The sequence below is a fragment of the Gadus morhua genome, unplaced genomic scaffold (assembly GCF_902167405.1).
Source record: "Gadus morhua unplaced genomic scaffold, gadMor3.0, whole genome shotgun sequence".
NCBI classification, from domain to species: Eukaryota; Metazoa; Chordata; class Actinopteri; order Gadiformes; family Gadidae; genus Gadus; species Gadus morhua.
In genome coordinates, this window is record NW_021964064.1 from 18,532 (window position 1) to 29,380 (window position 10,849).

The 10,849-nt window shown below is 44.4% G+C and overlaps 2 long non-coding RNA genes across 2 annotated transcripts; both read left to right on the plus strand.

Moving 5' to 3' along the window:
- The first annotated feature begins 569 nt into the window (after positions 1-569).
- On the plus strand, positions 570-4,005 carry LOC115538987 (uncharacterized). Its single transcript, XR_003975641.1, has 3 exons — positions 570-995; positions 2,334-2,588; positions 3,874-4,005. It is a non-coding gene; the product is annotated as an uncharacterized LOC115538987 (long non-coding RNA).
- A 5,548-nt stretch (positions 4,006-9,553) lies between these two features.
- Positions 9,554-10,577, plus strand: LOC115538986 (uncharacterized). Its single transcript, XR_003975640.1, has 3 exons — positions 9,554-9,763; positions 9,861-9,967; positions 10,216-10,577. It is a non-coding gene; the product is annotated as an uncharacterized LOC115538986 (long non-coding RNA).
- The last annotated feature ends 272 nt before the right edge of the window (positions 10,578-10,849 follow it).

The window sequence follows — 10,849 nt, forward strand, 5'->3', positions numbered from 1 at the left end:
TGGGCAGGGGTATCTCTTGGTTCCTCCTACCGGGGAAGAACTCTCAAAATGTCTCCTATGTGATAAATTAAACCGGGGAGTGCCCCCCCCGAAATGTGGCTTCTCAGGCCCTGGTGTGGTCAGGGGTATCTCTTGGTTCCTCCTAACGGGGAAGAGCTCTCAAAATGTCTCCTGTGTGGTAAATTAAACCGGGGAGTGCCCCCCGAACTGTCTCGTGTGTGATAATTTAATGTGGCTCTCAGGCCCTTGGTATGGGCAGGTAACGGGGGAGAGCTTCAAAGTGTCTCCTGTGTGATAAATTAATGTGGCTCTCCCGTTCTTGAGGATGACTGGTGCATTGTCTGAGTGTCCACCATCTGCCAGCCTGGGAAATGGGGCCTTCGGCTCCGGCCTTGACCTGACTATATTCTCATGTATGTGTTATGTGTTAAAAGTTGACTATATTGTAAGGTAACTGCCATGTGATGTGCTCGTTAAGCTAGGGTAGGAGTTAGCTATATTTATAATGTACATGTGATGTACTCAGCAGGTTATTTTGCCCAACAGGGGTTTATGTATTTTGGGGAGAAGGTAAAATAATCTCGCCCGAGGGAGATCCGGGCCGTATAGGTAGTGTGCCTGTTTTGCACTGATGAGATGCTTTTTCCTCATCTGGTCAATTAAAAGCCTAACCATTGTCTGAGTCTCAAGGTACATAGGATCCGTGAGAGGGCGATAGTAGACCGGGTCATTAAGTTGACGTGTCGCCTCCAGAATGTAATTAGTACGGTCCTGTATTACAATTTGCCCTCCCTTATCCGCCGGTTTAATAATAATCTCATGGTGAGATTTTAGTTTGTTGAGGGCCTGTTGTTGATGGACAGTAATATTGGCCTCCCCTACAGGACGTCGAGGTCGGAGGTCACGGAAGGAGCGGAGGTCCTGATCGATGAGCTGGCGTATAGGCTTCGAGACGGACTTCAAGGCTGGTTCCCAGATAGACGGCGTAGTAAAAGGTAAGTAAAAATAATCTGTGTTATATTTAAAATAATCGAGAATTTTTAACCGTCTGTGGTAAGTATGTAGATCTCGTCTCAATAGGTCACGGTCTGCGAGTGACGGTGTCGTGATGAAGGTGAGGCCTCGTTCGAGGATCTCCTGAAATAGTAACATAGTTACGCCATTAAATGCGTTTATGGTAAACATTTTTTAGCGAGAAATGTGCATTTTACTTTCATAAGGTTTCGCTCGGTGAATGTGAAGGATGTTTTGGTTTGATAGTTATGACGAAGACGTGAACGCTCCAGTTCACTTGCATGGACAGAGTCTTCTGGTTGCTAATGCAACCTCAACGTCTTGGCGGACTATATCTCTGCTGATCAACACTACGAATGCTGGAAACACACCAGACACACCATGTGAATTTATTTAACCCGATTATTGTTATTTTATATCCGAGATTAATTAATCTAACCCGATCCACGCTCTATCATGCACCCAAACACGGCGGCGTTTGGGTTTCCTTCCTCGGACTCCTAAATCCAGCGCAGCCACAGGCGGCGTAGCTGCATACGTAGGACCATTTTTGACACAAAATGGTCAAGCAACATTTTAGCTGCGTTACGCACGTAAATCTTACGCGGGTACGCGTTTGGTGTGTTCGTACCTTAAGCGTCGACAGTGTGTTGAGATAACCAGCAGTGAGTCAACATCCTCGATATTCTCCCTCACAAAGTCATTAAAAGACTTGACACAACGGAGTTGGGTGGCGGATAGCCTGATAGATACCGTTATGAGGGGAATTGCAATGCGAGCCTGGGGGAATGTTTCTCTGGCCGTCCTAATTAAACGTTGGGTGTCCTTAATTATTGTGATAGCTGTCTGTTGTCTAAGGCAGTTGTTTATGCCAATAGACAATAAGATGAGCTTAGTGTCCGATCTGGGAGATGTGTGTTTCTGCAAGATGGCTGTTAGATGTCTTAATGTGGCTCCTGGAAAGCTATCTATCTGGATGTCGTCCATTTTTCTTTTTGGGATGCGGGCCAAGTTGGAATCGCCCGTGATAATCATGTGTTTTCTAATAGACAGGGACCACATAGTGGCTTTGCGGTTCGTAGGGGGGTGTATGCAGGGCTGGTGGTAGGAAGCACTGAGCATAGGGGAAGAGAAAAGGGAAGGAGAAGTCGGGGTTTGGCGACTCTGACCTTTCCCCACTGGGACAAGGGCAACAACAGCAGGAGTGGTCAGAGGAGGGGTGAGAGGGCAAGGGTGAATCTCCACGCAACCTGTGAGTGAGTCAGAGTTCTGAATTGAGCCATTCTTAGTGATGATTATCTTGTTCCTTGTCATGGAAGGTAACACCGCCTGACCAGGTGGTGGAGTGGTCAGCGCCGGCGAGGAGGACGACGGACAGAGTCGCTTCCGGGTCGCGGCACTTGCGAGGGAGAGACGGTTGGGTCTAGGGGCTGAGGAAGCGGTAATGGTGACTGGGGGCTCCGGGTCCGGCGTGGGAGATCCAAGGCTCGTCTCCAGGACGCCAGGAGGGTCAATGACTGCCGAGGTGGTCCGCACCGGTGGGACGACCGGAGGAGGACGTGGCCTGGTCACTGGTAAGCGCTGTGGGCCTTGTGGTAGCGGGACGCGGCTAGGTCGCGGTGGTTGAGGGGCAGATGGAGGAAAACGTCGGGTTAAGTTAGGGCATAAAGTTGGAAGGGTAAGAAGTGAAGGAATAGTTAGTGGCCTGGACGGTAGCATTACAGTTTTTCTCAGTCGCTTTGGTACATTTCTCAGATCAGAATTGAAATTTGCAAAGCAGTAAGTGCATTTCTCAAAACAATGTGTTCAAATAGCAAAACACCATGGATCAACTGCAAAAGCCAGCCTCTTGCTCAAAATCCTTAGTTCATTTCTCAAAAGTAAATATCTGTTTCAATGAACATGTCAGTGCCATCAGAATGACAAGTCCTTGTGTCATTGTCTACGGATAAGACAGTCAAATTGCTTAGTCATGTTGTCAATATAACAGTGTACTCTGGAGGGATGTTCTGATGTAAACTATGTCTAAAGTTTTGAAGACAATTATTGTAAATTGTAAGTTACACCTTAGTGTATGTGGGAGATTGATTGCAAGAGATTGGACAAGATTCACATTTACGCTTTGACTGCGCTGTAATTTGTTGACAGACCATGTCATTGCTAGAAATGTGAACATAGGAAAATCTCCTTAGGGTAAACTGTACATGCATTGCTGTAGGAATTACAGTGCAGTCATCCTACAACTCCTGACGTTCCTGTCTGTTGGGCCACAAATTCTCAGACAATGTAACATTGTGTTGTGCTCCAGCTATATACTTGCCAGTTCATGGTTCAGGAGATGCACCTTTGAGCTATTCCAGTACTGGTTGATCGTTGGTTGATCTAACACTTCACAGATTTCCCTTCTTTAGGGAAAGTCAAGATTCACCTGGTAGCAATTGACCAATTCAGGACAGATATAGAAAAAAGAACATAAAAAAGAGTCTAATGCCAGTGTATAGAAATGTATAGAAATAGGCTTGACATATGACAACTTGTTCAACCATTTTGCATGTAAAGACTTGATGAACTAATACCTAAATGTTGTGGGGGTGAGACTATTCCATAGAGACCATTGCAATACATTTCGATCAACATGATATAAGCAATTGATAATGTAGGAAAGAGCAGAGAATTGTACATAATCATGTGCATGGATGTACCAAAGCATTCGCAACGTGTTCAAATAAATGAGAAACTGTTTTTTTCATGTGCACAAGTGACACACTGATGTGAAGATTGAACAGGTAGTTTTGAGAATTTCAATTCTGATCTGGGAAATGAACCAAAGCGACTGAGAAGTGTTTCGATGCTTGAAAGGTGCCATAGTGGACTGTGGTCGTCTGGGAAGCGGTGGAAAGGCCCCAAGGTCCGAGAGGAGCAGCGGAGTGGCAGGCGGTGGCGGATCCGGGGCCGACAGCAGCAGCCGTAGTGCGGAGATGGAAGACGGAGTAAGGGGTCTGCCATAGCGCTGGTGGGGCCCACCGGAGGGCTCTGTCGAGGGCCTCATTGTTAAATGGCCCCAGGGTTAGTACGGATCTTTGCTATAGTGTATGTATAATGTTGTATTAAGGTCTTTACATTTATAATCATGTCCTCCATTGTGTTCTCTTTAATTTTGTTTAAGACCAGATCGTCAGGGGCCGCCGGTTTAATGAATGCTCTAAGTTGAGCTTCTTTCCTAGCCATCCCTAATGGTGGGATGCCTGTTCTAATGGATTCTTCTAGAATTTCTGTATGATGAATTGATTGTAATATTTGAAAATAATGTTTGATTAATTTCGGGTCTAGATCGGTTGAAGGACTCGTCCCGACCGGAGTCAATTTTACGTGTTTTCTGTGGGTCTGTAAGGTGATTGGGCCTACCCAATAGGCTAAAACCTATTTCTAAAATCATTAGCCATTTCGTTAGAAGATAAAATGGAATGAAAATAAAAAAGGCCTAGGACTATTTACAAAAAAAGGAGGGGGTTTGGGAGTTGGAGTTTTTTAAAAAAGAACCAACGTAGAGAAAAGAAGGAAAAGATAAAAGAGAGATGTAAAATCAACTAAATTAGAATAAGGTTAAAACCGTTAGCTTGCAAAAGATGGCGATTAAAACAATAGATGCAGTTATAACCATAAGATAAACAAAGAATGTAAAATAATAATAATGTCATAACCGGTCAGCTGGTGCAATGTCTTTTAGCTAGGAGGCATGGTTAGCTTAGCAAGAATAAAATCGATTTCCCCAATCGGTTCCGTCGAGTAGTCTTTAGCTGGGAGGTAGGCTGTGCTTGGTTTAGGTGACAGGATGTCGTTGATCCGCCCGATGGGGTTGTAGAATATCCCAAAAAACTGATTACAGTCCAAAGTTAAAAAAAGCTGAACACGTAGATGTCTCTGTACTCACCAGCCAAAAAAGCATTTGAAGGAGATTTGATTAAACCAAAGGGAATGAGGTAATTTCCACAGGTGTTAAAAAAGTATAAAGTTTAATCGCTCCAAAATGCAGGTTGACCAAGTAAAAACAGACTTTGTTTAAAAGTAAGTTAAAGCAAACAAAGTAAAATAATTAAAATAAAGTACATCCAAATTAAAAACTCCAAAGTTGCTAAAACAACAGTTCACCAGAATAACTGACTTTACATCCACAGAAATAGAGAGCGTTCCTAACGTTTCACCCAGTTAGGCTTTGTCAGATGAAGGGTTAGGGTTAGGGTTAGGGTAAGGTCTACTTACCACTTTTGAAAAACGTTTTTTTTAGCTAGTTCGGGCATACAGACGGGCGTGGGAATTCGGCGACCACCCTCGGATAGGACTAGGCCCAGCGGACTTGCTCAAGAAATGTGGAAATGTGTGTTTTTTTTTAGGTACTGCAATTTCGATTTTAAAACTTTAAAGTGAAGCGTTTTTTTTTTTACAGAGGGGCGTGGAAATTCTGAATAGTGCCAGTGGTAGTCCTGGGCCCCTCTCCATACCCTAGAAATTTGGCGCCCCTAGTGGCAACTTTTTTAACATGGAAAACAAACTATAATCAATCTCACGGGAGCAGGGGGGAGGGGGCGTGGGAACAAGGTTCCTATGGGTGGTAGGTATTGATGGGGCCGACGTCTGTGCAAAAAGTTGGCCGCCTGGTGGCTTGTTTTGGTATAGAAAATCTCATTTTCAGTTTTCCACTAAACGCGGGAAAAAGGGGTGTTAACAATATTTTTAGTGGAAGGCATTTAGTGTGGAAGGTTCCCTAGGCTCCGTCGACAGGTGTGGCGAAGTTTTGGAGTTGTAGCTAACTTCCTTCACATAGTTGCCATTGACCCTCAATGTAAAGATTTTGTGAAAATTTTGTGAAAATTTGTGTGGAGTGAAAAAAAGTTCCCACAGAAAGCGTCTAGGAGCACGTTTTAGGGCATTTTGAGTCGTTCGGGATGGTGGTCTGTGGATTTTTTTTCCACCGCTAGTTGGCGCTATCGCGCCCAACGATTATGGGTGAGTAGCTGGGCTCGGTCCCGACCCTGAATCTGCAGGAATTATGTTTCTAGCCCCTTCCTAGGCCGAGGAAAATAACTTAAAACCGATCCAAATGAATAGGGTTAGGAAATGTCAGCAATTAATTATTTCTCAACCACTAGTTGGCGCAATCGCGCCCAACGATTATGGGTGAGTAGCTGGGCTCGGTCCGATCCTGAATCTGCAGGAATTATGTTCTAGCCCTTCCTAGGCCGAGAAAATAACTTAAAAACGATCCAAATCAATTGACGTATGTTTAGGTTATTAAAAGTAAGAAGGGAGATAGGTAGAGGCTTGAACATTTTTTTTTGAGAGTGCTTTAGAGCCCCCTGAGTCAGTCTGCACGGAGCCCGACGTAATTTTCCCCCAAATAGATTTCCCCCCATTGACAATGCATGGAGAGGCTAACCCTGAGCCTTAGCATGGCAAAAACCCTACAGGTAAGTAAGGTAAGCACAGGTAAGTAAGGTAAGCACAGTTAAGTAAGGTAAGCACAGTTAAGTAAGGTAAGCACAGGTAAGTAAGGTAGCACAGTTAAGTAAGGGTAAGCACAGTTAAGTAAGGTAAGCACAGTTTAAAGGAGCATTTCACCGGTGGAGACATGAATATGTATTGAAATTGGGTCCTATATGTAGTCGAATAATAAAATAAAATTCTAATTTGGTGCCGTCTTGACCGAGAAAAGGCAGAAAATGGCTTTTTGGCGCTTGTGGATTGAAGACAACAACTCCCACCATGCACAGCTTCGCTCGCGGCCACTCCCGCTGATCATCTCTGCCTATCGGACCCTCCTTGTTCCATCTACTAATGGAACAAATCAGCGTGGAGCTTGAACCGACGTCACTAGAGTAGTGACGCTTGCACAGAAGCATACGGCCGACATCTTTCTTTATTCTGGGTGGAAATAGTAACATAGTTACGCCATTAAATGCGTTTATGTAAACATTTTTAGCGAGAAATGTGCATTTTAATTTCATAATGTTCGCTCGGTGAATGTGAAGGATGTTTGGTTTGATAGTTATGACGAAGAGGGAACGCTCCATTCACTTGCATGGACAGCGTCTCTGGTTGCTAATGCCCTGTTTACACCTACCCGATAGTGGGCCCCGATGGTGCCCGATGGCTAAATCAGCAGCTATCGTTATAACATCGGCAAATAGCGTGGTTGCATCGGGAAACACCGTTACTCTTCCCGGGAACATCGTTAGACAACGGGAAGAAATGCTCAATGATCGGGCAACATCGGCAAAGAACAAACATGTTTGTTAATTTTGGGTCTATCGGGGTAGAATCGGTTACCAGGTGTTGCTATGGGCTAATCGGCTATAATCGGGAATAGAACGGGAGTATAACGTAAGACATCGCAAATCGTTCGGGAATTTTCCTGGGCACATCGGCTATATTCGTTAATCTTCCGCGCTTTATCGTGTTTTATCTTCTTTATATCGGCAACCTCAACACACGAAAGACCCTCGAGAACCCTAGACAAATAACGATTGTGAATGACCAGATTGTGTTAAGGAAGACCCTCAATCTGCCACTTGGGTATAAATAGGGGGTGATGGATGGATGTCCTACTTTTATAATTACAGGGTACTTCGCCCATTACAACCGGCGTTCTATTATTATAAAATCGCTATAGTAATATAAATAAATATATAAATAATATCAGTCTAAACCAGTCTCCCCTTTGCCTTCTCCCGAAATGACGCCAAATGACGCCAAACGCGTCATTTGACGTGTTTGGCATCATTCGAAATTACGTGAAATGATGCCAAACGCACTTCGGGTGTCTTCCCTGGCATAAATCGTTATGTTATCGTTATAACATCGGGTATGTGTAAATGCTACCCCGATAAATTGACCCGATCATACATTTTTAGCCCGATGTCACCCGAATCACCCCCGACTTCCTCATCAGTGGTCCATCGGCCATTAGCGGCCATTAGTGGGATGGTGTAAACGGGGCATAAGCAACCTCAACGTCTTGGCGGACTATCTGCTGATCAACACTACGAATGCTGGAAACACACCAGACACACCATGTGAAGTTATTTAACCAGATTTTTGTTATTTATATCCGAGATTATTTAATCTAACCCGATCTAAACTCTATCATGAACCCAAACACTGCGGCGTTTGGGTTTCCTACCTCGGACTCCTAAATCCAGCGCAGCCACAGGCGCGTTGGCGCGTTGAACCAATTTTTGTGACACACAATGATCAAGCGACAAGTTAGGCACGTTACACGCGTTTGGTGTGGCCGTAGCCCGTGTCCACCAAAAGCGTTTTTTTATGCGGTTTCACCCAAAAAATAGGCTTTGTGTGGACGGGGCCAAGAAGGCGAACACACGTCACCAAGACGGGGAGACAGCGCCAGGCGATTGGTTATGGCCATAGCCACTTTTGTAACGCGTTACTCCCAACACGATCCATCCATCCATCCATCCATCCATCCATCCATCCATCCATCCATCCATCCATCCACCTACACACACACACACACACACACACACACACACACACACACACACACACACACACACACACACACACACACACACACACACACGTGATAACCGTCTAATCATAAACTGTAAAGAATTCAAATCATGCACTAAATATCAAATTGTTTTAGAAATGTTTTTAGAAATGTTTAGGGTTTTATAGTAACTTTTATTTATTAAATGAATTCATTAAATGAATGAATAAATTAATAAAAAGTGTGATTTCCTGAAAACTGTCTCTTCAATTAATTAATCATGAAAACATTAAGGTATGGGTCTGAAACTGCAGTATGGTTCATAGGACAACACAGGCAATTGCCTTGCAGAGTTTCAGACCCGTGCAGCAGAGATCACCAGTCTGACACACACACACACACACACACACACACACACACACACACACACACACACACACACACACACACACACACACACAGAGTGAGAGAGAGAGGGAGCGAGCGAGCGAGGTATAAAACTCTTTTTCCTATTCGGCATATTGAACCGTCGGCCTAATGCGCCTCCTTTTTGAAAAGGAGGACTGACGGACCTTCGGACCAATGGGTTTCGTTTTCGGAACATTGAACCGTCGGAATAGTGGCATGTCGATCTAATGGGAAATATTTCGGAACATTGAGACGTCGGAACAATGAGGCGTCGGAATTACGGGCAGGCCCCTTATAGTTAGGGTTAGGGTTAGGATTAGGATTAGGAATCCATAAAATGAATAAAATGAAATGAAATAAAAACAATAAAAGAAATAAAATATGGGAGAAAGGTTATGTTTAGGAGAGGGGGAGGGAAGAGGTTATGGTAGGGAACTGATGGAGTGGCTATGTTTTAGGACCGGTACGGATGGAGGGGCGAGACGGATCATCATTTAGGCCAAACAGGTTATGGTTAGGGTTAGGGTTAGGATTAGGATTAGGAATCCATAAAATGAAATGAAATAAAATCAATAAAAGAAATAAAACATGGGAGAACGGTTATGTTTAGGAGGGGGGGAGGGAAGAGGTTATGGTAAGGAACTGATGGAGTGGCTATGTTTTAGGACCGGGACGGATGGAGGGGCGAGACGGATCATCATTTAGGCCAAACGGGGCTATGGAGGAAAGCCTAAAGATCCACCTTCTCTCAGCAGCTCTCCTCTGGACCAGGGACCAACCGACATTGGTCTCTAGACCGGACAATGAAAAGTTGTTGATATGATGTGAGATGAAGTGAGTATAGAGCCGTTTATCATTTGTTCCTTTCTGAATATGGTAAATGTGTTGGCATAACCTCTGTTTAATAGTAGCTCCCGTTTCGCCCACATAGACGGTCCTGCATAGTTTGCACTGGATGGCGTAGACGACATTGCAGGAGAGTAGTGTGAAGGTCTGCGAGATGGGGGCACCGGCTCGACAGTTGAAGATGTACTTCAGGTTAGAGAAGTAGGGGTCGAAGGTTGTGCGTTTTGCTTTGTTGAGTGCCGTATGGACTAGCATGTCCTGCAGATTTTTATTACGGCGGTGTGACATTAAAATTTTAAAAGAAGCGAGTGGGCCGGTTTGAGGTATGGCAGAATTAAAATGTTGCTTTATAGCTTGCTTGAGGTGTCGCGAGAATGTAGTAATTAATGGAATTAACTGGAATTATTAAATGGAATTATGTTCCATGTTCTTTTTTCCAGGGAGAACGGGCCGGCCTGGCTGGAAGAGGGCGGTCACTTCCCCTTTAATGGTCAGAAGAAAACGTTGGAATAGCCGCGAGGTCTAAGGGCCTTGAAAAGGGTCCTGGTGGCCTCCTCTACGTGATGAGGTAGAGAGCAGATGCGGTGGAAACGGATTAGTTGTGACTTGATGATGGAGCTGAAAGTATGCCGGGGATGGTAGCTGGTGTTAAATAATAAGGAATGCCTGTCAGTGTCTTTAAAATAAACCTTGGTGGCTAATGTTTTGTGTCCATCCTTCGTCTCTGTGAAAAAAACTATCGTGTCAAGGAAGGGGACCTGCCGAAGATGGAGAGTGTGTTTGAGTTTGATACGGGGGTGGTGTGAGTTGAGGATATGCATAAAGTGGTTGAATTCCGTTTCGGATTTGTCCCGGAGTCCAAAGATATCATCTAGATAGCGGAAATAAATTAAGGGGCGTGACGGGCATTTAAGAAATGCAGATTCCTCCCAGTCGGCCAGATAAATGTCCGCGTAGGCCGGTGAATATTTCCTCCCCATGGCGCAGCCGCATATTTGTAGAAAGAACGATTTGTCGAATAAAAAGTCGTTAAGGGTAAGAGCGATTTCTAAAAACTTTAAAATAAATGTATCA